Source organism: Pogona vitticeps, chromosome 1, assembly GCF_051106095.1.
Source record: "Pogona vitticeps strain Pit_001003342236 chromosome 1, PviZW2.1, whole genome shotgun sequence".
Taxonomy (NCBI): domain Eukaryota; kingdom Metazoa; phylum Chordata; class Lepidosauria; order Squamata; family Agamidae; genus Pogona; species Pogona vitticeps.
This window is the reverse complement of record NC_135783.1, coordinates 33,377,365-33,403,704: the sequence shown is the minus strand read 5'-3', so window position 1 is coordinate 33,403,704 and position 26,340 is coordinate 33,377,365. Positions and strand designations below refer to the sequence as shown.

At 40.3% G+C, this 26,340-nt stretch overlaps 1 long non-coding RNA gene across 1 annotated transcript in view; it reads left to right on the top strand.

The window, feature by feature from the left end:
• Positions 1-26,340, top strand: part of LOC140704538 (uncharacterized) — a 444,477-nt gene that overhangs the window by 238,472 nt on the left and 179,665 nt on the right. The gene's annotated exons all lie outside the window — the stretch shown is intronic.

The following is a 26,340-nucleotide window of genomic DNA, read 5'->3' as shown; positions in this document are numbered from 1 at the left end:
AGTAATTTAAGCCCCATGGGGCAGTATATAAGCAGCATGCTTAGCTTTGCTGTGTTCAAGTGGTAGACGATCAGAGGGTTAGAGTGCAATTTGTGTAGGAGAGAATTTTATACGTAGCCAGGACACACATACAGATTGCCTTCTCCAGCCTTGGCTTATTCCATTTTTTTGTCATTGCTATCTTTCTAAGTGGTGGCTCATGTTGAATGTCTGTCTCTTTTTCCAAGATTAAATCATGTTGCTTCCTATGTTTGAAACCTGTTCCCACTTTATGTGTCAGACCGCCTCCACATTTGCCTTGAAAATGCTCCTAGATCCATACTTATCTATTCTTCATTTTCTGATATAAATTCATTTCTTCATCTTATAAGTTACTTGACATACCCTTTCCTTTCCTTTTATCCTAGCTTTGTCAAGGCCTTGTCAGATAACCCTCTGGTGGCTGATGAACATATGCAGCCTTCTTGGCTGTACCAGACCAGTCATTTGCAGCGGCTATTAAGTGCTGAAGTTTGCTTTCTCCCCATCTGTAATTCTTGTACTTTCTGGAAAAAACTCTCCAGAGCATTGGTGTCTCTCCTTATCTCAATAAGAAGATGACTTAGGTAGAAAGGAAATCTTAACATGAAAAGTTGGGAAAGCAGTTCCTTAGCAAATTTATGCTGACCATTCAGGTGGTCTGAATTTCTTATTTTGGATGTCTTATTCAATGGATAGGCCCATAGTCTAAAACTATCATCTGTTTATCTCCAGAATGGACTTTTTGTCTCTGAGGACATGCAATTTCTTCTAAAACTGTGTTCTCTGGGTTGGAAATTAAGCGCTAAACTACAAGGATACATTAAATATTAAGATATTTAGGTACTCCTTTCCTTTTCACTCACAGGGAAGCATGTTTGGTTCCAGTCGTAAGGAAAATAACAATCTTGCACACAACGTAACACTGGGTTTCAGTGGGAAGGGGGTTTCACAGCCTAATATAATTATCCCTTGCAACCAACCCAGTGGTTGCCAACATTAAATGACCCAGGTGTTCTTGGACAGCAATCCCCAGAGGCTTTCACCACCACCTGTGCTAGCCAGGGTTTCTGGGAGTTGCAGTCCAAAAACACCTGGCTTACCTTGGTTGAGAACCACTGCACTAACCAATTAGCACAGTTCTTTTTCCTGGGTTTCAAGTAAGCCCTTTCCCTTCCAGCTTGTTTGCTTCTATTGTGTGTTGTTCTGTCTTCCTCTCTGCCTTTCAACATGAGCAGACATATACAGCTCTGCTCCTGACCTCTGACAGTGCAGCCAGCATGGTGGATTTCAGTCTCCCAGCATGGTTGAGACTACAGTTTCTTTCTTAATGCTTTTTGTTCTTCTGATTGTAACTGAGGTTCTGTAATCGTAAGCAAATATGTCTTTTCCATTTAAGCTATTTGTACAGTTATTTTTATATACAAAGGACTAGTCACAGTGAGAACAAAAGGGACTGGGTGGAAACTCAGACTTTTAGCTATTCTCCTTCACATTTGCCAGTACTGCACCTTGGAGCTTGTTTGTTTGTTTGTACATTATGCTCTGCTAACTAAAAAGGAATTAACTAAAAAAATTTCTTACACTAATCAGTACCAGAATGTGGAGGGATCTCAGAAGGGCCTTGCGTTGGGCCAGTCCCCATGCTGTCTATGCCTGTCAACATCAGGATAGTCTCTGTGGGGCCATCTTAGTCCTGGAAGGTCACCACCCCACAGAAAATGAATCTGGCAACGCTGCTAGAGTTGCCCATGGAAATGGAGGACAGTGTGGAGTGGGGGGAACCTTGCCTAGGGTGTCTGAGGGGCAAGGAACCTTCCAAAAACAGCAGGACTCTAGCAGTTTTGGGCAGTGCAGAGCGAGGTGGGACTGAGGTTTTAGAAGAGTCTGGAGGGAATTTAGAAGTAGGTATAAAAGAGAGGTGGAATCAGAGAGGTGAAAAGAAGATGAGAGATGAAGTCATTTGAGAAGAGAGGACTATAAAGGAAGAGAGAGAGAGACCAGGATGGAGACTTCAGATGATTCCCACAAAACCAGCCAAATAAGTTCTTCAAGCCCTGGCCTTTAGGTGGTTGAGAGATGTCAAAATGCATTGCCAACACAATCAGCCTCCTGGTAACCTTGAGCCAAAGACTTCCATTCCAACTCAGCTATGAAGGTGGTGAAGGCTTGCCATTTGGGGCCTGTGGCCTGCACACCATGGTTGAGGACACCAGTGAATGCAATAGAAAGACTTAGCCTATTGACAGACATTAGGGAAGGGGGAGGTAAATGCTCCACAGATTGTGACAAAGGAAAGGATTTTAATCCAGTGTAACATAGATCAAGAACAGCTGAAACCTTGTTATATTGCAATGTTGGTTTTGTTAATAAAGTTGGGTTGAGCAGTATTTCAGAGTCCCACTCTTAAACTGGGACCTTTTGACACCATCTTACCTGTGGAGGACTTGGGGCGCACACACAGAACCACAGTGTGTAAGACAAAAACCTTTGCCCTTGCTATTTTCCCTTAAGAAAACGCCCCTCTAGGCGGCTAAAACTAAACTAAACAAAAACAAAACTTCATTGGCACACAAGATACAACAGCAGCAGCCCCGTTCTGATAAACTGAAAATATGTATTCATTATATTTATATGGAAATGCGAATTTTATTATTTTACCTCTAAAATGTAATGTCCTCATTCCAACCATAGTCATGTGCACTCAGCCATCTGTATCAATGGCAGCCTGCATACGTTGTTATGCATCAACACTCACATCAGAAGACACATCCAGTGATCACCACAGGGCTTCAGTGAACATCATAATACAGATGGGGATGTACTCCAAATGAGGATCAACAACATACACTGCAGGCTTTTTTTTTTTTTTGCTTGCTTGCTTTAATCTCTTTTACTGGACCCAGCTGCATGTTTTTGATGTGGGAATCAAAATAAGTTTTGTTCAGCTGTTTTTCAGATTTGCTGAAGAACGTGCCACAAAACAAACAGTATTTAAAGCAACACAATAAAGGCAGCATCGTGCATTATCTGTGATTCAGATGAGAATGTAGATCACATGAGGCAAATGAAAAACAAAATAACCATGTTCCCAAATAAGCAGGCAGAAAATAAGTATTTTTGTGTTTGTCTACAGCAAGCTAATAAAGGAGAAGGTAAGCTCAGTGTGTTGGTGTGCCTGGCTGTGGAGCCAGAGGTCAAAAATTTAAATCCCCACTGTGCCTGCCAGACAAGGGACCATCCAAGATTACTTAGGTTGTGCGTGACTGATGAAGTTACCTGCCCTGTCAGCTGCACAGACCTGGGTCAGCTACACAGTCCCAGAGCAAAAACGCAAGGAGGGGTGGTAAACTACTTCTGTGCACTTAATGCCCAGTCCCAGAACTAGCAATTTTGGCAAGCAGCACAAAATGCCTCCGCCTCAACCTCATAATTTATAACAGGAATGTAATACATGAAGTAATTATAGCACTGAACAACTTGTCAGCATCTCCCCTCCTCCACAGAGGATCAGCAGTACTATTAAAGCTACAAAAGCAAATCAAAAATGTAATTCCTATATATCGTTTAGTACACAACATATATTAATAAGCCCACTTAAAGTACTGTCAAACCTTAAGGCCTGGTCTAATGAGTCCCCAGTAGACTTGCCCTCTGGTGGAGGAGGCTTGGCCTGTTCATATGATCCAGGTGGACCAACCTTACATCTGGATGCCATTTCCCCTGCTTAGCACTGTGTAGACATACTCCCTGTTTACTTGGTGTTATTTCCTTTCCACTCCCTTAGCAATCTCATCTACTGACTGTGCAGCCCACCAACAGCCAGCCAGCTTTTCTTATGGCAGTACACCATACTACTGGGCCAATCTTGGAAAAGGCCTTATTAGAAACATTACGCCATCAGGGATTACTTACCATTTTATTTGCCAGTTTGTTTGTCTTATATTTATTATTGTATTGTTTTATTTGTTGCAATTCCATGTTTAGTTTTATATATAAACCACCCAGAATAGTGCTTTGCAGGCTGTTCTGCTAAAATTTCTAGGAATATCCTTATCTTTCCTAGTAACCCACCATCAAGCCGTGGGGCATCCAGCTAAAGTAATCATATTGCAACATCAATTCAAATGGAGGCTGTGCACCGTATTTAAATCTGGGCTGTTTGTACATTTTCTGGGCAACCACAGTGCAGAGAAGAACTCAGGGACACTGACAGTAAGGAATGAAACCCTCAAAGCTCTATTGAGGAAAATCTAGTATTTTGTGGGGTTTCTATGAAAAAGGAGCAGTATACTTAGAAGCAGGGAAAGGGAAATAAAGCATGTCAACCCTTACAAACAAGATGCAGAGCTGTTCTTAGCAGAGAAGGAGATTGACAGCTTCACTCCTTCTTCCATGGAAACCTGCACAAGCTGATCACTGAGAAAACAGAAAGTCTCTGAATGGGGTTGTTGTTGTTTAGTTGTGTCTGACTCTTTGTGACCCCATGGACCAGAGCACGCCAGGCCCTCCTGTCTTCCGCTGCCTCCCAGAGTTTGGTCAAATTCATGTTGGTTGCTTCGATGACAGTGTCCAACCATCTCATCCTCTGTCGTCCCCTTCTCCTCTTGCCCTCACACTTTCCCAACATCAGGATCTTTTCCAGGGAGTCTTCTCTTCTCATGAGGTGGCCAAAGTAATGGAGCCTCAGCTTCAGGATCTGTCCTTCCAGTGAGCAATGTTCCCTTGCAGGCACTGTCCCATTTGGCTAACTGCAGCGTAAAGTCAGGTATGTATTTGGATAAGTGTAGCGTATATAGCCTGGGCCTTGAGTTCTTAAGTGTGTGTGTGTGTGTGGGGGGGTCTGTCTGTATCTTTTCCTCCTGTCGGTATATGTTAAAAGATTGCATAATTGTACAATGCATTATTGTGTTCTTGTATGGATTTTGACTGGATAGGTCAGAAGAACTTCACTTGAAGATATTAGGGACTGTCTGACTGTCTCTCCCAGTCCCACACAGTTTTTTTTTTTCTTTTATAGGTGGTGCCATTATCAAAGTTCGTAATACCTGCCTATCTTTTTTTCATATATTCTCTCTGCTGGGGATGGAAATGATTTTGAAAGAATTTCCATGAAGCTTTGTAACAGCAACCTCACCTCCTGAGTTGCAGCCATCTGCATTTTCACTTTTGCAGGAAAGCTCTTCCCTCGGGAGATGAGGCACTGCACAAATACTGATACGGACAAGAACATGGATCAAGCAGGAGCATCTCCAAAAGGGCACCAGCTGCGTTAGGTCCTGGTCTGTGTGCTTTTATTTGGGTACAGACCAAATTAGACCAAGTGCACAGGACCAGTAAAAAACTCAAAGGTACCTACTTCCCCCAAGTTGATACTCACTAGGTATGAGTAACACACCACATTTAAGAATAAATATATTATCTGAGGCTAGTAGTTTAATATCTAATTATTAACACACTGTACTAGGCTGTCAAAAAGTTTTTCTTCCTATAGCAACTCATAAAATATGTTTTTATGTGCACAAAATCTAACTTGATATTTTGGTGTCTTTCTTCCTCACTCCCTTTATAAATTCATTATTATGATTAAAGATTGCTGAATTGCTTGCAGTTTCTGAGGTAATGGAATAATTGACAAACAGTAGCAAAAGCAAATGTCCTCCAAAAAGAAGTTGAAAGGTAGATAAAGAACTTTCATTTGCTATTTGGGAGCATGGCTGCGTCTCCCAGTAGGCAGAGGAGGCCAGCTGAAAAGTCCAGAGGGGATGGGTGTCAGAGTGGTGCAGGTGTCAATGGCTGTCCGTGAGTGATTGCACCATCAGCCTCCTACTGTGATCCATCATGCGGGCCCAGCCGGTGAAGAATCACAGCCTCAGCAAGGTGCTGAGCCCGGCAACATATCATTAAACAAGGTGACCACCGGCAGATTTGTTCCCATGATCAATCTGGTCAATAACTGTTCCACTTCGCTGTTCTCTTCCCCCCTTCCCTCCTTTAAACACAACCATTATGAAAGTGCTGGAAAAAATATGACTTTAACAGGACCTCATTTCTCCTGTGGCATTTTGCAAGGCATTTTTTTATTAGTATTTTTTAAACAACACCATGTAAATTATGAAAAATAACCTTTTCTACAAACTATATCCTCAGGCTAGTAGTCTGCCCTAATTCCATATTTTATTGCTTGATATCTTTCCCCTGCTATTAATTACAGAATGGCATTTCATTATACTTCTATAGGTAGCAAAACTATGAAACTATAGTTCATCTTATAGTGCTACCTGCATCGGTGTGAACTGATCCATCAGCAAACGTCTCCTAAGGGAGAAGTAAAATACTCTGCAGTCAACCTTCCCTAAGCCCAGGGATGGATCATAACTTTGAGCCAAAATAAACAAACAAACACAAACTCACATGCACACAAACACACATAAATATATACTGTATACTTCCTCCTACTGCAGACTTGCCAAAATAAAAACCTGAGCATTGACTCTAAATGTACCTCCTTGTACTGGTTTTTGAAGTCTGTAAATAACCAGTCTTATTCTATGTTTATATATATATGTTCTATATATAAAAACATAGTCTGCAGTATAAGGAAAAATATGAGACCAACCCTATTGGATCTAAGAAGAAGGAAATATGTCACTTTTGCTTTCTCCTGCATTTGAATTTTTTAAATGTCCAGCATTTCTGTCCTGAATATGCAATATGCACATTTTAGTAAATTCTTTAAATGTGAGCTTACCAAATTACATTGATCAATCTGAAAGGTACAGGTAATTCCGGCAAGGAAAAGGGTCATTTCATACCTTCTTACCATATAAACGTTAAAAATGAGTTGGTTATAAACATGGTTAATCCCACTTGTTGGATTGTAACAGTCTTTTAAACTTAAAACATTCCAAAGATTAGGCCTAAATTGATTTATCTGTATTGTATTAAAAGTGAGCTGATTCTAGTTGGATCATATGATTTTTTTTGCAAAATTGTGCAAAAAAAAATGAAATTTAACTTTAATACAAGTAACACACACACAAAAAGGCCTTAGCTTTGTTCTGCATGCTTTTAAATCATCATTTCAGATGAATTCCAAAAGTTAAAATCGTTCAGTATTGCTTGTCTGGCTCAAAAAGCTCCTTTGGGAACATTTAAAGATTAACACGTTTTATTATCACTGCACCAGAATACACTGATGATATTGTGCTGGTAGAGCAAATCAACATTCTAAAATACAATTCTAACAATGAGGGCAGCTCAAACAAACAAAAAAGGACTTTGAAACTCTGCTCCAGATCAGCACCAAATTTGGCACAGATGTAGCAAAAAGTTTCAAGTTATGATTTTTTTAAAAAAGTAAAACTGCCCCCCTCATGCAGATACCAGCAACCTATTTTGTCAGCAGATTTTAAACACTTCAGATATACTGAAAAGACCAATATTGCTTATCTTGAAAGAGAATGGTTGGTCCCAGTTGCATTTTTTATTTTGAAAGAATCCAGGCTGCAGGAGTGAAATACTGATCTTCAAAAAGGCCTTTCAAAAAGGTAAAACAGTGACTTTCTTATAAACTATGTGGAAGAGGCTTACTAGTGTGAACTTCCAAAGTTAAAAAGATTGTTGCAGCTTCTGAGCTGGGAAGGGATATCTGAACTTTTGACCATGTCAGTCAGGACACAATTAGCTGACCTTTAGAAGGAGAGCTTTTAAACTCCTTCTTCATCAAGCAGGCAGTCATGACTAGCAAAAAGATTCTGTGTCTGGCTGTAAAAATATTTTAAAATGTATTTTAAAAATAATAGAAAACACATTTTCAGAAATTTACTTGTTTAAGCTGCGAAATTATTATTTTTTGCTTTGTGGCTGGGGATGGTCTTACTTGTCTTTCTTCACATAATATAGACAATTTTGACTTTTTTTCCAGTGACAATCTTTGCTGATTCCCAGCTGTCCCTTTTATTTCAAAAGGGGAAGGGACATATTTTGGAAAACATTCACACAACACGTACATAGAGCTTTTGGTCCAATATAGCTTGTCTCAGTGCATCAGGAGAGTTCAGTTTTCACTCGACATGGGAGGAAAGTGAGCATATCTTGTCAGGTTTTCTTTTTCCTCCTCAGGCTTCTTATTTTAATTTTACAATGAACTAACTGAGTGGATATAAAACAAACATGTTTTCACTTCTAATGTTAAATCAAGGATGTTTGAAATATAGCCAGCATGACTAGTAGTTAGGAACTATGAGAGCTGAAGTTTAGCAAGAACCTCTGGGTCTTGCTCTAAACTTCAGCTCTCATAATTCCTAACTACTAGTCATGCGGGCCAGATTTCAAACATCCTTGAAGGACCCCAGATTTCCCACTCCATGTTAACTGTTGAAAGGTACATTAGTAGAGGCTGAGAAAACCAAACATCAGATTTATTATATAGGTGACAAAGGCTGGATGTGAATGCAGCCTGATGAAACAGCCAGTGCAAGATGTACAGATCTAGATGACCTTAAATGACACATTTTTTGCAAACTTTAATTCTTCAGTAGGCTATGTATTAAAAATTTCAAGCCCCTTAAATGCCCTTATCCATGTAGCCATATGCAGTTTCACCCAGTAGAAGAGTTTTCTCCTCTGAACTTTTTAATTCCTAGGCTGGGGCAGCAGACAAAGCAATGCACTCTAATTCATTTTGCTTCTGCCCTCTATAAATTTTACTTTGGTGATCATGGCTGGTAGAGGTAGTATCAAGACTTTATCTACCTGATCTGCCAATAGCAGGCCTCTAGCTTCTATTGATATATGCACTGCAAAATTGATTGCCTGCCTGTGTAGATAAGAACATGTATTGTTCTTCCAGTGGGTGTAGTGCATTACTCTTTTCTAGCTAATGTGATCTTGGAATCCTTCTCAATAACATAATTTTGCCAATCAAACCGGATGACAAAATATAAATTTTATGGAGTTGTAGTCCTCAATTCATAATAGTTTGAGAAAGACAAATATAGATGAGTGAAGTTTTCCTGTAATAATAAAAATGGCATAAATTTCACCAGCAGCTGAGGCTTGTCAGGTGTTCCAAATTGCCACTGAAAGCCAGTATGATTCAGTGGATAATATGGCTGCTGGACTTATATCCTGGGGAGCTAAGCTTTTCATTCGGCTTTCATTAGACATCCAAAGAATATGAATGGCCTACCTTGCAGTGTTCTAAGGGTGGACAAAACATAATTTCAAGGGTATTAGAGGGTGGAATGAAATTCCATAGGAAGATACTTAGCTTACTCTGTTACTAGGAAAGATTTCCAGTAATATTGAAAAGGATACATGGATGTCGAAGAGTCACCTAGTCACTGAAAGGGTTAAAGAGGAAGGCCATGTGGTCTTGCTTGGGGAGCAATGCACTTATATCAGGATCAATATTTTTAAATTAAATTAAAAAGCAAAGGATTATTACAGAGAGGGTTTAGTGTTGCTGTTGCTTGGCAGAGTTTTTGTGTGCACACTCTCCAACCAGTACACGGTCCCAAAAAAGTTGGGGACTGCCGGTCTATGGGATCTCCCAGTTGGCGCCATATAGTTCCTCTGTTCTTTGATTGGTTCTTTCCTCCTTAACCAAGCTTTATATTCTTTCTTCCTTTTCCTTTCCTCTGTCTTGCCCCAATAGGGTGGTTTGTCTTTTCCCTTCTTTCTCAGCATATTCTCTGGGTACTCAAAACTCTACCCATTCCCCCATCCAGGGATCTTCTTGTATCAAAACTACTAATTCTTCTCTCTTATCTGTAATATCCTCCTCAGCCCAACACACCTCTCCCTTTTCCTCTTTCAGACTGCTCTCCCCCTCCTTCTCCCCCTCTTTTCTATCCTCCCTTTTCACTGCCAAATTAGCACCCCCTAGTGCTCTGGATTTATTTTCAGTTGCTTTAACCCCCTTTCAATGATTTCTGTCTCTTCTGCTCTGTTGGTGTGAGAGTCAGATGGTACACCCTAGAGAGAATCCCTGGGGTTACTCTCATCCTCACACCTGTTTGGGTGAAAGGAGAGAATAATATAGAAAAGGCAGTTCATCAAGGTGTATGAGGGTATTATAGAAAAGCCAGTGTGTTTATAAGGGCTGAAGCTAACTGTCAAATATTTTGGGCTTGGTAGGGTTTGCATGAGGCAAGAAGGCAGGTAGCTACCTTTACAAAGTCAATAGAAATTGAATTTAGACCAATGATCCTACTGAGCAATGGGAGAAAGCTGGTGACAGGGCTTTATGAGTCTGAGGAAACTTCCAGAAGGGGATCCCAAGGATGGATGTTGTAATAATAATAATAATAATAATAATAATAATAATAATAATAATAATAATAATAATAATAATAATGATAATGATAATGATAATGATAATAATAATGATAATGATAATGATAATGATAATGATAATAATGATAATAAATATAGTGGTGCCCTGCTTGACGATGATAATGCATTCCAGGAAAATTGCTGTTAAGCGAAATTGTCGACTAGCAGAAAAAAACCCCATTGGAATGCATTGAAAACCGGTCAGTGCATTCCACTGGGGGAAATACCTCATCGTCCCGTGAAGATCCTCCATAGGGTGGCCATTTTGGGATCTCTGTCTTGCGAACAATCAGTCCGGAAAACAGTGGGGAGCTGTTTCTAATCATTGTCTAGTGAAAAAACAGTTCCCGAAGCAGGGAACTATTCATCGTAAAGCGAAAAAACCCCATAGAAACATTGTTTCTATTGCTTTACGATGAGGAAAAAGTCATTGTAAAGCAATTTCATCATAAAGCGGGTTCATCATCAACTGGGGCACCACTGTAGTAGTAGTAGTAGTAGTAGTAGTAGTAGTAGTAGTAGTAGTAGTAGTAGTAGTAGTAGTAATAATAATAATAATAATAATAATAATAATAATAAGAAGAAGAAGAAGAAGAAGAAGAAGAAGAAGAAGAAGAAGAAGAAGAAGAAGAAGAAGAAGAAGAAGAAGAAGATTGTGACAGACTGCTTGTGCTGTCATTTTCAGGAGGGATGAAATCCAGACAATGCTGAATTGGCCTTCCGTCAACTGATGTGTGGATAATCAAGGCCTCACTACAGTTGTGTTCCTTAAAAGAAGAGAGTGTTAAAAACAATACAGGAGTAAGAAGGAGAGAAAAGATGTCTTTGTATTGTATTGTTATTATTTTTACATACTTTGAATGCATGAATGTAAGTAAGGTGACAACAAACAAGAGGATACACTGTGCTAATGCATTCTTGTCTTGTTTGTTAGATTCCCTTGGGAATATATGGTTGGCTGTTGTAGCAGTGCTAGACCAAATGGGCCTTTATCCTGATCCAAATGGTTCTTTTTATGTTTTTACTCTCAGGAGCTGTAGCCAAACATTTTGATTCCAGGTGGCAGCTTCTCAGTTAAGTTCCCTTGCCTCCTAGATTGACCTTGCTCACTAAGGGTGCTTATTCAATCTGTCTGGGAAGGAAGAAAATAAAAACCTTCCTGTTCCCTCTGAATTGTGTTAAAGTAGCACGGGCTTCTTGAAACTGCCAGCATCTTTGGTCCTGTTTCCTGCTTTCTAGTCATACGGTCCTGTCTACTGGGTTGTACGTGATTCCTCACTTCTGGCGCACCTCAGACCACTGAAAGACATCTTATGGCCTGACATAAAGGAGCAAATGGCACCACCCCATTCCCAAGTCAAGGTGCATACAAAATACCCAAGTTATTTTAACAGCTGAGGCAGTGAATTCCACAAGAGTCTCCTCACTCTCGCCTGTGGAACTACAAATACTACATTACCCTGTTTCCCCGAAAATAAGACCTAACCTGAAAATAAGGCCTAGTATGATTTTTCAGGATGCTCGTAATATGAGCCCTACCCCCAAAATAAGCCCTAGTTAAGTGAAACCCCGCCCTCCACCATTGTGCAGAAGCCAGAAGAAGATGATATGACTGTTTGAATAAATGTAGATTTTTGTACATGAAAAAAACAAAACAAAAAGCATCCACTGAAAATAAGTCCTAACGCGTTTTTGGAGCAAAAATTAATATAAAACCCTGTTTTGTTGGGGGGGGGGAGAGAGACACGGTAGTAAATTAAATTGTTTTCCTGCCCTTTCAATGAGATGCCTCTTATGCACTCTGCCTAATGGTAGGCCAGGCCCTGCTTACCATGAAGTTGTACAATTTGATTGGCCATCCTTTTGTAAAAAAGAAATACAGGTAAGAGATTATTCATGTGAGGAAGATGCAATTCTCCTTAGAGTTTAGAAAAGTTCCTTTTTTGGCTCTAATTCAGAACTACACTGCCAAGATGACACTGAGGGATTCTGGAACCTGCATTCCGAAAGAGTATTTCTTTATGTATTTCCTTGATCAATATCAAGATATGATAGGTAAAGGTAAAGGTTCCCCTTGACATTTAGTCCAGTCGTGTCCGAATCTAGGGTGCGGTGCTCATCCCCATTTCCAAGCCATAGAGCCAGCGTTTGTCCGAAGACAGTTTCCGTGGTCACGTGGCCAGCGCGACTAGACACGGAACACCGTTACCTTCCCACCGAGATGGTACCTATTTATTCACATTTTACATGGTTTTGGACTGCTAGGTTGGCAGGAGCTGGGACAAGGGACGGGAGCTCACTCCATTGCATGGATTCAATCTTACGACAGCTGGTCGTCTGACTTTGCAGCACAGAGGCTTCTGCGGTTTAACCTGCAGTGCCACCATATCCTTCAAGATATGATAGCACTTTTCAAATACTTGAAAGGTAGTCATAGAGAAGAGTGGCCGGATCTGTTCTCAATCATCCCGGAGTGCAGGACATGTAATAATGGGTCTCAAGCTACAGGAAGCCATATTTAGGTTGAATACATGGGAAAACCTCTTAACTGTTAGAGCTTTATGGCAATGGAACCCATTACCTTGGGGAGTGGTGAGTGCACCAATGCTAAAAGCATTAGAGAGAAATGCCCATATGACCATCTGTCAGATCTGCTTCGATCTGGATTTCTGCAATTTGGATTTGAGCAGGGGGTTGTACTTGATAGCCTTATAGGTCCCTTCCAACTCAATTATCCTATGATTCTTTGATTTTTCTTGTTGATGAAAAGTTATAGGATCTGTTTTATAGAATTGGGGAAAGGGATTATGTGGTTGCTTTTTATAAAATACGGACACAGGAGAAGGAGGCACAGATCTCTCTTGTCTTCCTTGTTTAATCTCCAGGTTGCAAAAGAGTTTAATAGGGCTTCTGGAAATAAAACTTTCAGATATTGTGGGATTGCCTGAATGTATTAGTACCTAGATTACTTATTTCCAATATTGTGTTTTATTTATAATCAGTCAAAAATAGAGTGCTAGTGAGTAGAGACATGGTGGGTAGAGCAATCATGTAAAATATTGATGTACTCTTTACACCTCTAGAACAGAAATGTTTATCCCATCCATTCAATGTAACTCAAGGTCATTATAGAAATGTCTTTTGAGTACATTTATTCAGAATGAAATGACTGTGTTTCCTCATCTCCCAGCTGTAAACTTTAGGAGAATGCAGTTCACAAATTAGAAAGTCAGGCAAAGTCGGTTGCCTGGCTCTCAGATAAAAACTTATTCTCAATGGAAATTCTGATAGGAGAAATCAATCAAGGAATTTGTTCAAATTTTACAGACAAGAGCAGCATGTGGCAAATTTAACCTTTCTTGCACAGAAGGAATTCTGCAGTTCTTCTATATACAATATGGCTGTTTACATCAATAACTTTGTGAAAAATAAATAGGGGATGTGGAAATAATTAGCCAGTCACAATTTACTCAAGATTTCTTTTCAGATTTAACTTTCTGTTTTTAGATGCAATAATTAGCAATACTGAACACTGTCTGGAACTATGTCTTCTATTTCAAAACTAAGTTCTCTGTTAATAAGGTGGGGTATGAAATCAATAGCAGCCCGGTTTTAAAAATTCTAATTATGAGGAAATACGCACCATGGAGTAAATTGCAGCAATGAAGGGCCCTTAGTTAAAGGGTTGCCACATGTATCTCTTGTTGCACACGAGCTTATACAACTAGCACATAAAGAGGGATACAAGCAGTTAACTAGCTGTAGTTTTGTTGGCTGCAGTGTACACCATTGCACTTATGCCAGCATAATTGACCAAGAAGATCTGGATATTATCTTTAAGCATATACTGTATAAGGTTACAGAAAGAAAAGAATGATACTGTTTTAGATTCATTAAAGCAGTGGTTCCCTAACGTGAGTCCCCAGATGTTCTGGGACTGAAACTCCCAGAAGTTTCATCACTACCTATGCTAGCCAGGATTTCTCGGAGGATTTCAAGAACATCTGGGGACCCAAGGTTGGAAGTCACTGCATTAGAGCATTTGAGAGAAACATGGGTTTAAACAGCCATTGCCCCCATGGATCAGCCCAGTCTGTATTTGAATCAGAGCATTATCCTAGTTTGACAGAGTCACCTTTTTGAACTACATCTCCCAGAACCCCTTAGCCATCATGAGTAATGATCTTGCATGCTTTTTTGCAGACAAAATAATAATAATAATGGCTATGCTCTGTTGCCTTGCTGCAACTTTATTGGGAACAGAGCTAGTTTTTTTTCTTCCTTCCTAGCCCCAAGGTGAGGTGAAATGAAGTTCATATGATATGACATGTATCATGTAAAGGAAGAGTTTGTGGCATCAATGTCTATATTGTCCAAATATAATAAAATGAAAGACAAAATTCAGCAAGGGACTTCCTGGTTCACAGCTCAATATTTTGCGACTCTGTGGGCAAAATTAAGGACATGCCTTTTTAAATAAGATATGTTCACTTACTGTGGTGATTTTAACTATTTAGATAGCTATCTGGTTTTAATATTTTTTGTGTGGCCACGTTTGGTTTTATTTGACTTCATTTATTGTATGGTTGAATTATTCTTTTTACAATTATAACTATTTTAGGATACCTTTTGACCTGGTAGTAGACCAGCAACATACAAATATAATAATAATAATAATAATAATAATAATAATAATAATAATAATAATAATAATAATAATAATAATAATAATAATAATAATAATAATAATAATAATGTTGTTGTTGTTGTTGTTGTTATTATTATTATTATTATTATTATTATTATTATTATTATTATTATTATTATTATTATTATTATTACAGTGGTGCCTCGCACAACGATTGCTTCATACAACGATGAATTCACACAGCGATGGGTTTTTTTGAGGAATTTCCCCCATCGTTTAACGATGTTCTCTATGGGGGAATTTCACTTAACAATGTCCCTTTTTGCTCATTTAAAAGTGTCTTAAAATGTTTGAAACCTGTTTTAAATGCTTGGATTCCATAGTGCACCTTGTGAAACATATGCAAACTTAATTTGGTTTTGTTCTGAGTCTTCATTAATTTTTGATGATTTTTTTATTTTCCCCATTTAAATCAATTGAATGGACAGTTCAATGCATTTAAATAGGGAAAACAAAAAATCACCAAAAATTAAGGACGACTCAGAACAACACCGAATTAAGTTTGCATAGGGTTCAGGAGGTGGGCTAACGATTGCAAGCATTTAAAACCTGTTCCAAACATTGTAAGACCCTTAAAAATGAACGAAAAGGGACATCGGAAAAGACTTCAAAAGCACTGAAGCCGGCTTCAGTGCTTTTGAAGCTCTTCCATTTTTGCTCATTTTAAGGGTCTTACAATGTTTGGAACAGGTTTTAAATGCTTGCAATCGTTAGCCCACCTCCTGAACCCCATGCAAACTTAATTTGGTGTTGTCCTGAGTCGTCCTTAATTTTTAGTGATTTTTTGAATTTTCTCTCATTGGAATGTATTGAACTTTCCGTCCAATGCATTCCAATGAGAGAAAATTCAAAAAATCACCAAAAATTAAAGACGACTCAGAACAACACCAAATTAAGTTTGCATAGGGTTCAGGAGGTGGGCGAACGAACGATTGCAAGCATTTAAAACCTGTTCCAAACATTGTATGGCACTTTTAAATGAGCGAAAACGGACATCGGAAACAGCTTCAAAACCAGGGAAACGGAGATCAAAGATCCCTTTCCAATGTCCGTTTTTTACATTAGTTGTCCGTTTTTTACATTAGTTGTTTAGGCTATATTTAGGATACATAAATGTAGAAAGAACCAATGCAGGATAGTAATTTGATAGTTATTACCCCCAGGGCATGTAACAACAATAGCAGAAGAAGGGAATCCTTCTATTACGATTGTGAAAGATTCTTGTTTTAATTAATATTTTGAGATTTTTATTTTCTCACTCTTATGTCCAGTCTCTTTATTGTGGTTTTCAACAAGGTATAACTTTAATATTAAAAGGTGGTTTGTGTGCATGCACACACTACCCCCAGGCCAATTTTTCATCTTCGGCACCAACCAAGTCTCCAAAATTAAGGGGTGGGTCAAAACCAGAAGCGTCTGGATTGTCACATCTAATTTTATTTTGGGATGGCTCAGGTCAGGAGATCTCTTTACTGAACTATCGAAACAGATAAACAGAAAATTACTTCTGGAAGCCCCCAGGAGTAGAAAATTCTATTTTTCTGTTTTTAAAACTCTAGGGAGGCCCAGAGTACCACTTGCAGCTCTTGGGCTACACTCCTGCCCCTCCCCCCATTTAAAGTCAGGTCATCAGTACTTCAGTCCTCAAAAGTCAGCAAAGTTGTTCAACTAACAAGAAAAATAGGGAATAAGGAAAAACAGCTGCAACTTCCTGTGGTGGAAGTCTGATTTTGCTAGACTTTGGACACATTTATTAAAATCCTCTTGAGTAACTGCACAAATGGCATATGTTTTGGAGCTAAACTGCCCCAGGTTAAGAAATCACCTTAGACATTATTGGCTGCATGTCAAGCCACACCACTCAGGCATACAAGAGATAGTATATACAGTGATGTCTTAAGACAGTTTGCTTCCAATTTGTGTTAACATCAGCATAGGCCACCCTAGGCAATAGAATTTTGGCCACTGATTAACCTATGGACTTCAGTTCACCCTCAGTATTGTAAAGGAAGATACTGATACCTTTAAGCTCTACTGTGAGAGTAATAAATTCTTCAATTTAAGCTCAAGAATGAGAATTATGAAATTTTGGGTTTTTTTCAAGTTGTGGCCTGTTGGTCAAAAAGTCAAAATGTTAATAACTTCACACAAAGCAAAAAAAAAAAAATCATTTTGGCAATCAGAGCAACATAAGGGCAACCCCACTGTGAAGTAATAAATTCCTGTAAAGAGTTTCTTTTGAAATGTAATGTTTGAAGCTCTGCTGTTAACCAGAAAATTAACTAGTCAAGCCTCATTTTGAGAAGAAGACAATTAATTAGCACCAAACTAGTTATTTCCAATAGGACGTGGTGGCGCTGTGGGCTAAACCGCAGAAGCCTGTGCTGCAGGGTCAGAAGACCAAGCAGTTGTAAGATTGAATCCACGTGACGGAGTGAGCGCCCATCACTTGTCCCAGCTCCCACCAACCTAGTGGTTTGAAAGCATACAAATGTGTGTAGATTAATAGGGACCACCTCAGTGGGAAGGTAACAGCGTTCCGTGTCTAAGTCGCACTGGCCTTGTGACCACGGAAAATTGTCTTTGGACAAAAACGCTGGCTCTATGGCTTGGAAACGGGGATGAGCACCGCCCCCTAGAGTCGAACACGACTGGACAAAAATTGTCAAGGGGAACCTTTACCTTTACCTTTTTAGTTATTTCCAAGCCCTGCATCTATCTGTCGGTGTCTGAAAAGGATATAGGTAAACAAATGCCATAATGAGTTTTGAAATAGTAGCAATCTAAAATGTGTAGAATTTCCTTGTCTGAGTAAAAATTAAATCAATGTTGCAAAGTTGGTAAGATTATGTGCTGTACCCACTGTGTTTGGAAGAGGATTGGCTCAATCAAAAATATTACCTTGTCCGTGTTCTCACTTATCTGTGACCAAGGCAGCAGAGCACTCAGTCCAAAAGCAAAGCTGTGTGGTACATGAAAAACATCTCCTAACTCTATCTGCTCCGTGTCAGGTGACAAGACCTGCTATGGCTAAAACATCACAACACTGCTTGTGGTTGTCTAAATATTTTCCTGTAGTCAGGTGGCTTAACAGAGACCTTGCTCCTAGTACATGGTCAGAAAAGCGACTCGCACATTAGTGCTCCTTGCAGATGTTGCTGTTTTGGTCTGGCACGTTCCCTACAGCCAAAGCTTCTGCACTCAAAACAAAAACCCAGAGAATTATTGTTGTCCACAAATTGTATCCAGACTATACGCATAATGAAAATCATCATTCCACTCCCACCCACCAACTGCATCATTAAATTGCTATTACACATTTTCAAGGGCAAGCTGGAATTCTTGATATATGTGTTCCCTTGGGTTTTGGTTTCGTTTTTCTGACTTAAATCAGAATAAATCAGTATCAATCAGTTGCAGGTTTCATGTATGCTTGCAAGTCACAACATACATACTTGGAAACAAATCCTCATAGAAATGAATTGGATGTTTGTGTGCATAATATTTGCATATTCTAAGTTTTAGGGAAAGTATACATTGAGAAATACTGTGTCTTAGGAAGCCAAAGTCAGTGTCATAGCAAGTCTGGTGTAGTAGAGCATCAGAGGAAGACTTAGGAGAGAAGAGTTCAAATCTCTGCTTGGCCATAGAAACTTAATGCAGGATGGCAATTTTGTATCCCTCTTTCAATATCTGATGTATGCTGAAAACTCTTTCAGGGTTGCCATAACTTGGACGTAACTAACAACATAACAACTATGCTTTAAAAAGCAGAAAGATGCATCTCACCATAGGGGTGAAACGGTGCCTACTGTTTAGAATGTACTGATGACCTGAGATACTAAGTGCTGATGTGTATATTTAAAACCTTTGCATTCCCTTCTTTGGGCTCTTTGTAACTCAATTGAACTGGGCATCTAACATCAAAGTGGGCCAGGAACCTAGACGTGGCCCTCTAAAGATGATCCTCACACGTAAGCAGGTACATGCCAGATCAGTTTTGGAGCAGAGAATCAGTGAGGGTGGGGGCAGTTTCATCAGAGAGAACACAGCAGCAAAATTCATCCTTCCAAGAATGGTATAAAAAAGTGATCTAGAAGTGTTTGTAAGGTCAAGCAGTGCATTCCATTTTACTCATGATGTCCCAGTTGGTTTCGTTGTAGTTTGTTTTGAGAAAGTGAGTTGTGGTGTGTGCCCTGTGTGTTTACCTGGCATCATTCAAGTATCAGGATGTGAAATGTTGTGCATATAGAGTGCTAAAATAATCAGGGGGGTGTTGAAAACAGACAAAGTAATAGACAACCTTCATAAAATTCTGAAAACAGCTCGATCATATTCCATCCAGCAAACATTCCGATACCAGTGACCCCAATACCTCAGACAGTCCTTTGTCTAACAGCCATTTCAGCCATCCCACCAACCATACTGTACATACAAGCCACTAATGCAGGATAGACCTTATTCCGGCCCGTCAACGTCTACTGCACCATCCTTTCAACCCCAGCAACAGCAACCACATCGACAATCCTTTCAACACCAACAGAAGGGTAAGCAGTATCAATAAACCCTTTTCTTCTTCCACCACTATTTCCACTCCATTTCAAACCAGGTTATACCCTTTCCTCAGTGCATGGTGTTGAATCACCAAGGACCAATGGGCAAAGAAAGATGCTGCTTTCGGCAGAGCTGTCTTGACTTCCTTTCTACTGTGATGTCCCAACATCTGGTAAGTGAGCTTGGCAGTCACCCAATTGTGTGCATTCACAGAGGTCATGAAAAAGAAAGAGAGGTTACTTACCTGTAACCATGGTTCTTCTAGTGGTCCTCTGTGAATTCACACATTCTGCCCTGCCTCCCCTCTGTCCATCTCGTTGTCTTCTTATATAGTTATTTGACAACAGGGGACTCTTTTGGGAACTGAGGGGATTTCTGGCGGGTGGAACATGGGCTCCATGGGGGAACATCCCACTAATCACATGTCTTTAAGCTCTAGAAACTTCCGAGAGGTCCTGCGAAGGCACAGAACAACCCAATTGTGTGAATTCACAGAGGACCACTAGAAGAACCATGGTTACAGGTAAGTAACTTCTCTTTTTTTACTTATAAATGATACTTTAAGAGACATAGTCTCTGCTTTACAATGAGCCTTTTTAGGCGATGAGCTCCTGCATCTTTAAAATATGATTTAAACATTGTTTTTGATATTTTGTTGTACTTTTTATGCCCCTGTATTTTGGATTGAAATTTTTACTTAATTATTTTCCTGCAACTTAAGTTTACTTTTCATATATTTTAAAGCATTTGTGCCTCCAATTTTTCATAGCTGTAAGGCTTTTGAATTTCAGTATTTGGGATTTTTTGTGTGTGCTAATGAAACATAGAAGCAATGTAGTTAAATAAACTTTTAGAATTAGACATACTGAGTATATGTGTGTTTGTTGTTGTTTGTTTGGTTGCTTTAAGTTGTGTCCATCTCTTCGTGACCCTATGGACCAGAGTATACCAGGCCCTCCTGTCTTCCACTGCCTCCCAGAGTTTGGTCCAGTATGTGTGTGTAGTTGAGTCCATTTTGGTAACCCCAGTTGTATTTCCAAGGTACTGTATATGAGAATTCTTTTACCAATCTCATCCCCCGCTGAGTGAATTTCCATAATCAAGCAGAAATTTACACCCAGGTCTCTGGAATCACATTCTGATTCACTACATTGTACCGCCTATATTTACCATATGGTAAATTCCTACAAGCTAATTTCATAACCGATGTTTTGAAGTTGGCTTGTTTTGAAATTCACTAACCATGGAAATGGAAGATGGAGAAAGATGTAGGAGGAGACCATGCAACAAGAAGAGACGGAAGGATTCATGAACCAATATTCAGTGGAGCTTGTTCCAGCTTATGCATGGTGTGTTAACTGTAATTTAGTGTGATGTGCAACATAATGCATTTGGAATTTCATAGAGTCGTCATAGGGTTGGAAGGGAACTTGGAGGTCTTTTAGTCCAACCCCCTGCCCAAGACAGGAGACCTCATACCATCTGGACAGATGGCTGTCTAATCTTTTCTTGAAAACCTCCAGCAATGGGGCACGCATAACATTGGGAGGCAAGCTGTTCCACTGCTTCATGGTTCTCACTGTCAGGAAATTCCTCCTTATTTCCAGATTGGATCTCCCTCCAACGAGTTTCCACCCATTGGTTTTTGTCCTACCCTCAGGTGCAATGGAGAATAAATCAATGCCCTCTTCCCCGTGGCAACCCTTCAGATAGTGGATGAGTGCTATCATGTCTCCCCTCAGTCTTTTCTTCTCTACAATTTAATGTAGTCTCTCTCACACACACACTTTCTGATATTATCAATACTAGAAATTTGGAAAAAAAATCTCAATTTAGTTATGTTTCTGCAAAATCCCACCCACATTCATCAAATCCTTTGTTGATATCAAGTTGTGAAGGTATATTTCCTTCCCACCTTGAGTGCAATGATCTTTGCTGATTTTGGAGGTTCTATACTGTCAAAGCTACTTATTTCTTGGATGGGAGGCCACCAGGGAATCACAAGTAGGACTAGGGTAAAAGTTGATTGAAACCCTTGATATCTGCTGCTAATCAGAGTCACAAACACCAGGTGAAGTGGGCCAATGATAATTCATATTAAGCCAATTTCCTGTGTTCCTATATTTCCATGTATTTTCCACCTGCATTTTAATTAATGTATATACTTGTGTGCATTTTCCCCGAGGTATGCTTTTTTGTATTCTTCTTACTGACTGTGTTTCTTTGGGGTTTCTTGTTATTATATATGTTTTTACTCTTTCTCATTTTAGAAATGTACTCGCGTGTGTTGTGCATATTTTATTTTTTTTCAAAATGCTCGAAACCCTCTCAAGTTTGAAATTTTTCTCAGGTGTAAATTGAATACTTTCATCAAGAATCTTTTTAGCTTTTAATATTGTCTTTTAATGTTGTACAGTGCCTTGGGTCCTTCTTAAGGAAAAGGTTGGGATAGAAAGAAAGAAAGAAAGAAAGAAAGAAAGAAAGAAAGAAAGAAAGAAAGAAAGAAAGAAAGAAAGAAAGAAAGAAAGAAAGAAAGAAAGAAAGAAAGAAAGAAAGAAAGAAAGAAAGAAAGAAAGAAAGAGGGACGAATCCATCCTAATCACACACACACTTTTCCTTATAGTAAGCAAATCATAATAGTGGGAAGAACAGTCCTAGAAAGATAATTTGAAAAGAAAGAAAGCTTTTCTTCTTATGCTGTTAACAGACAAGAGTCATTGGCTCTTAACTGCAAGTGGATTACATTTTTTATGTTAATATAATTGCAATATATTATAAGGGCACATTTGCTGTAAATGTATCAGCAGAAATCTTTAATTAATAACAACATCCATTCGTACCTGGTGGAAGCCTGCATTTAGATTAGGCAAAGGGCAGACATTAAATTGAAGTAGTGAGCTTATTAAGGAACACAGCTCTATTTTTGTTGCCTGAATTTACTGATGCTCTGATGTGCACATTTACATTCCCAAGTTACTTCCTAGAGACAATCAATAAAACCTGGTTTCGTTCACTGTGCTCATTATTTTCCAGTACCACCACTTCTTTAGCTCTATATTTGTAACCACATTCAGATGTTTTGTTTAGTTTTTAAATTTTTGTTCCCTGTGAAACTCAATTTTGGGCCATGTGTGAAAGGCCTAAATCAGAAAAACAAAAATTGACTTTTGACATAACATAAAAGGTGGAATTGAGCTGAAATCTCTACATTAAATACAGCCCACTCTCCATGTAATAGGGCCTGTACAGTGCCTGACTATGATTTTCCCTTCACAGTTACTGGCATACAGCTCAAGAAGATGTTTACAAAATGTCTGGTGGTTGCCTACATAGCTGCTGAGCTGAATTCATGTTATCTGCATATGAGAAAGTGCTTGGACATTAACACGTTTTTATTAGCAGGATCCACAAATATTTATGGGCCAGAAGGCTTTCTTTCACAGTCAAAGTAATTTGTAAGAGCCAAAGGGTTACACTGCATTTAAGGTTACTTCCAAAGAAGCAGTTTAATTTGAAAACAGGTCATGATTCCATTTACTCAACAGTTATATAGAGCAGAGGTCCCCAAGCCCCGGTCCGTGGCCCAGTGGTGGTCTGTGGCCTGAACCGAACTGGGCCATGAAGACAGACTTCCCGCCCCCCCGTGCATGCACTCACCCTGGCACATCTGATTTGCGCATGCTGTGCACACCCATGTGAGTGCCGCGCCACTGCACATTTGCACAAGCGCGCATGCACCCCATGTGAATGCTGCACCACCATTTGTGCATGTGCATGAGTGAGTGAGCGTGCCTAAGCACCGCATCATCATTTGTGCACATACACGTGCTCATTCACACTCGTTCGCACATGCCCACAAGCTTGGGGGCTGCCCCGCCTTCCGCAGCTGGTTCATGGGGTGAAAAAGGTTGGGAACCCTCTATCCATAGGGGATTGGTTTTATGATCCAAATAGGTTTGGCTCCTGTGCGAAATCAGTGCAGGAAGCAACTGTTGTTTTTGAATGCTATTATTTGGGGACTGCTTCGTGAAACCTTCTAGAGGTCTCTTGACCATTGGACCGGACCTTGATGGAAGTCATTCATGACCATTGTTGTTGAAGAGTACATAGCATGGTCTCTGGGTCCCTCGGTTGACCACTTCTGGTGATGCAGGTGAAAATACATATTCTTGGATTTGATTTTTTGATCATGCTAGGCATAGTGTTCACGATTATCCAGGGTTTTCAGCATCTGCGAGGGGGCGTATAACCATTCCCCTGCAGATACAGGGATCCTATTGTGCTTTCGGATTTAGAATCTTTACTTTGTATGCATACCCATACAAATTGCTTCCTTGCCAAAATGCTGATATCAAGTCACAGCCAGCTGAACTCACAGAGCTACTCATACAAGTAGGAGAATACACTATAAGGAGCTGAAATTCTGAAAGCCTCCCAATATAATAATAATAATATAGGCATATTCAGAGTTAGCACCTCTAGAGTCAAACATTAATGATGTTGTACTCCCTGTCACCACAAAAGATGATGCACGTGATTGTGGAATTCATAGAATCATAAAATAATTGAGTTGGAAGGAGTGTATAAGACCATGGAGTCCAACCCCCTGCTCAATGATGTAATTCAAATCAAAGCAGATCTGACACGCAGTTGTTCAATTTTCTCTTGAATGCCTCCAATATGGGAGCACTCACCACCTGTCAAGGTAATTGGTTCCTTTGTTGCACTGCTCTAACAGTTAAGAGGTTTTTCTTTATGTTCAGTCTAAATCCAGCTTCCTGTGGTTTGAGCCTATGATTACGTGTCCTGCACTCTGGGATGACCAAGAACACATCTTGTGTCTCCTCTGCATGACTGATTTGCAAGTATTTGAAAAGTTCTACCACATCTCCCCTGCTCTGTCCCCTTTCCTCAAGGCTAAACATATTCAGCTTCTCCAGTATTTCCTCATAGGGCTTCATTTCCAGTCCCCTGATCATCCTCAGGGGAGTAGAAACCATCATCCTGGACATGACTACAACAGAACTCTTCAAAATGTTGAAAGAGAAAACACCTTGCGTTGTGGGAGAAGAGTGAGCAGAGTCAAAGTCTGAATTAGCCCCAGAATAGACCTGCAAGGGAAAAAATGGGGTGGGAGAGAAAAGAAACAGAAGAGAAAGGGGAATTGTTGGGCATTCTAGAAAAGGGGGGAAAAAGAATCCTGTCAGCTGAGAGGAGAAGAAGACTGGGTCCCTCCCTGGATGGGTCCATGGGTAGACCTCCAGTGTTTAACCCTCCTGCTTTGAGGATTCTTTACCAGCTGAATTCACTATGCCACAATGATAGTTATGTTACATTTGCTACCTTCAGAGACACCTGAACCACTAGGTGCTCAGAGGCAGCCACTTGCCTCAGACAGCAGATTTTGAAGTACCAGTGTATTTTTGCAGTCTATCCAAGGCATGGATCCACATCAATTTTAATGTACGGTCATCTCCAAATTATTGCCCATCTTCATTTCCTCAGTTGTGGCACTGGTGTGAGAGATTGGACTGTAAACTCCATTGAAGCGGCATATTTTCCCCCCACTTGTACTCTGCAGGCAGCTGTCCATGGAGTGCTCATGGTGTTGATGATGAAGATGAGGTTTGCCAGGTCTCAGAGAATAAGCTGTAGTGCCAGGAAGTGGCTGTGCTTCCCTGAATCTCTAGGCCAGGCAGGAGCAGTGGTAGAAAAGAAATGAATCTTGTTTATTGTTATGGGGTGGTCATAGTGTTTGTGTACCCAGCTCCAGGCCTCTCCAAATGGCACCAGGCCTCGCTGGCTTCCTGTGTCTGTCCAGCATGACACATAATATACTTGCTTAGGAGTTCAGACAGGGAACCCACAATGCCTAGCTTACTCCCTCAAACATACATGGAGAAATATTATGTCCCCAATTCCTGTGACATCACAACGTCCCATACCTCACAAAGACCCACCCCAGGCATTGGGCCTCAGATATAATGACGGGATGGAGAAGATGCTCCTGTGACAGCCCCTGACAAAAAAAGACAACACTTTAAAACTATTCTTGAAAAATACTTTTATTGGGTTTTGAAAAAGAGGTTAAACGGGTATCCCAGTGCTCAGTGGAGACAGCCAGGCTCAGCTCCAGCAGAACGCCTGCCTTCTGGTATCCCGGTGTTCAGCGGAGACAGCCTGGCTGAGCTCCAGCAGAACACCTGCCTTCTGGTATCCCGGTGCTCAGCGGAGACAGCCAGGCTCAGCTCCAGCAGGACGCCTGACTTCTGGTCCCTCACATCACCCTGGAGAAGAGGAGGCTTCTGGCCCTGCAAGAGAGAGAGAAAAAAAACCAACTAAGGGGCGAGCTCGTCCACTGGCTGTCAACCGGCTCCAACCCAGACGTATCCACAGACCAATGTTCGGGCAACTTCATCCCGAAGTTCCGCCTGTCAACTTCCACTGGCTTCCACCAGGAATATCCACCCGTTCATCTCTTGCACTCTGCTTTTGAAGCCGGCCTCCGCCAGCTCCCGAATGCTTGGGTCACACACACTCCCCAGCGACATCCCCACGGAATATCAGCCGGCTCTTTCACACACACACTCACACACACATTCACACACCATCCAGCCCCCCCGAGACACACACACATTCACTCCCCCTCCGAGACACGCCCGGGCTTCCATCCACTGATATCCACACAGCTTCCGCCAACTGGTTTCAGGAGGCCAACT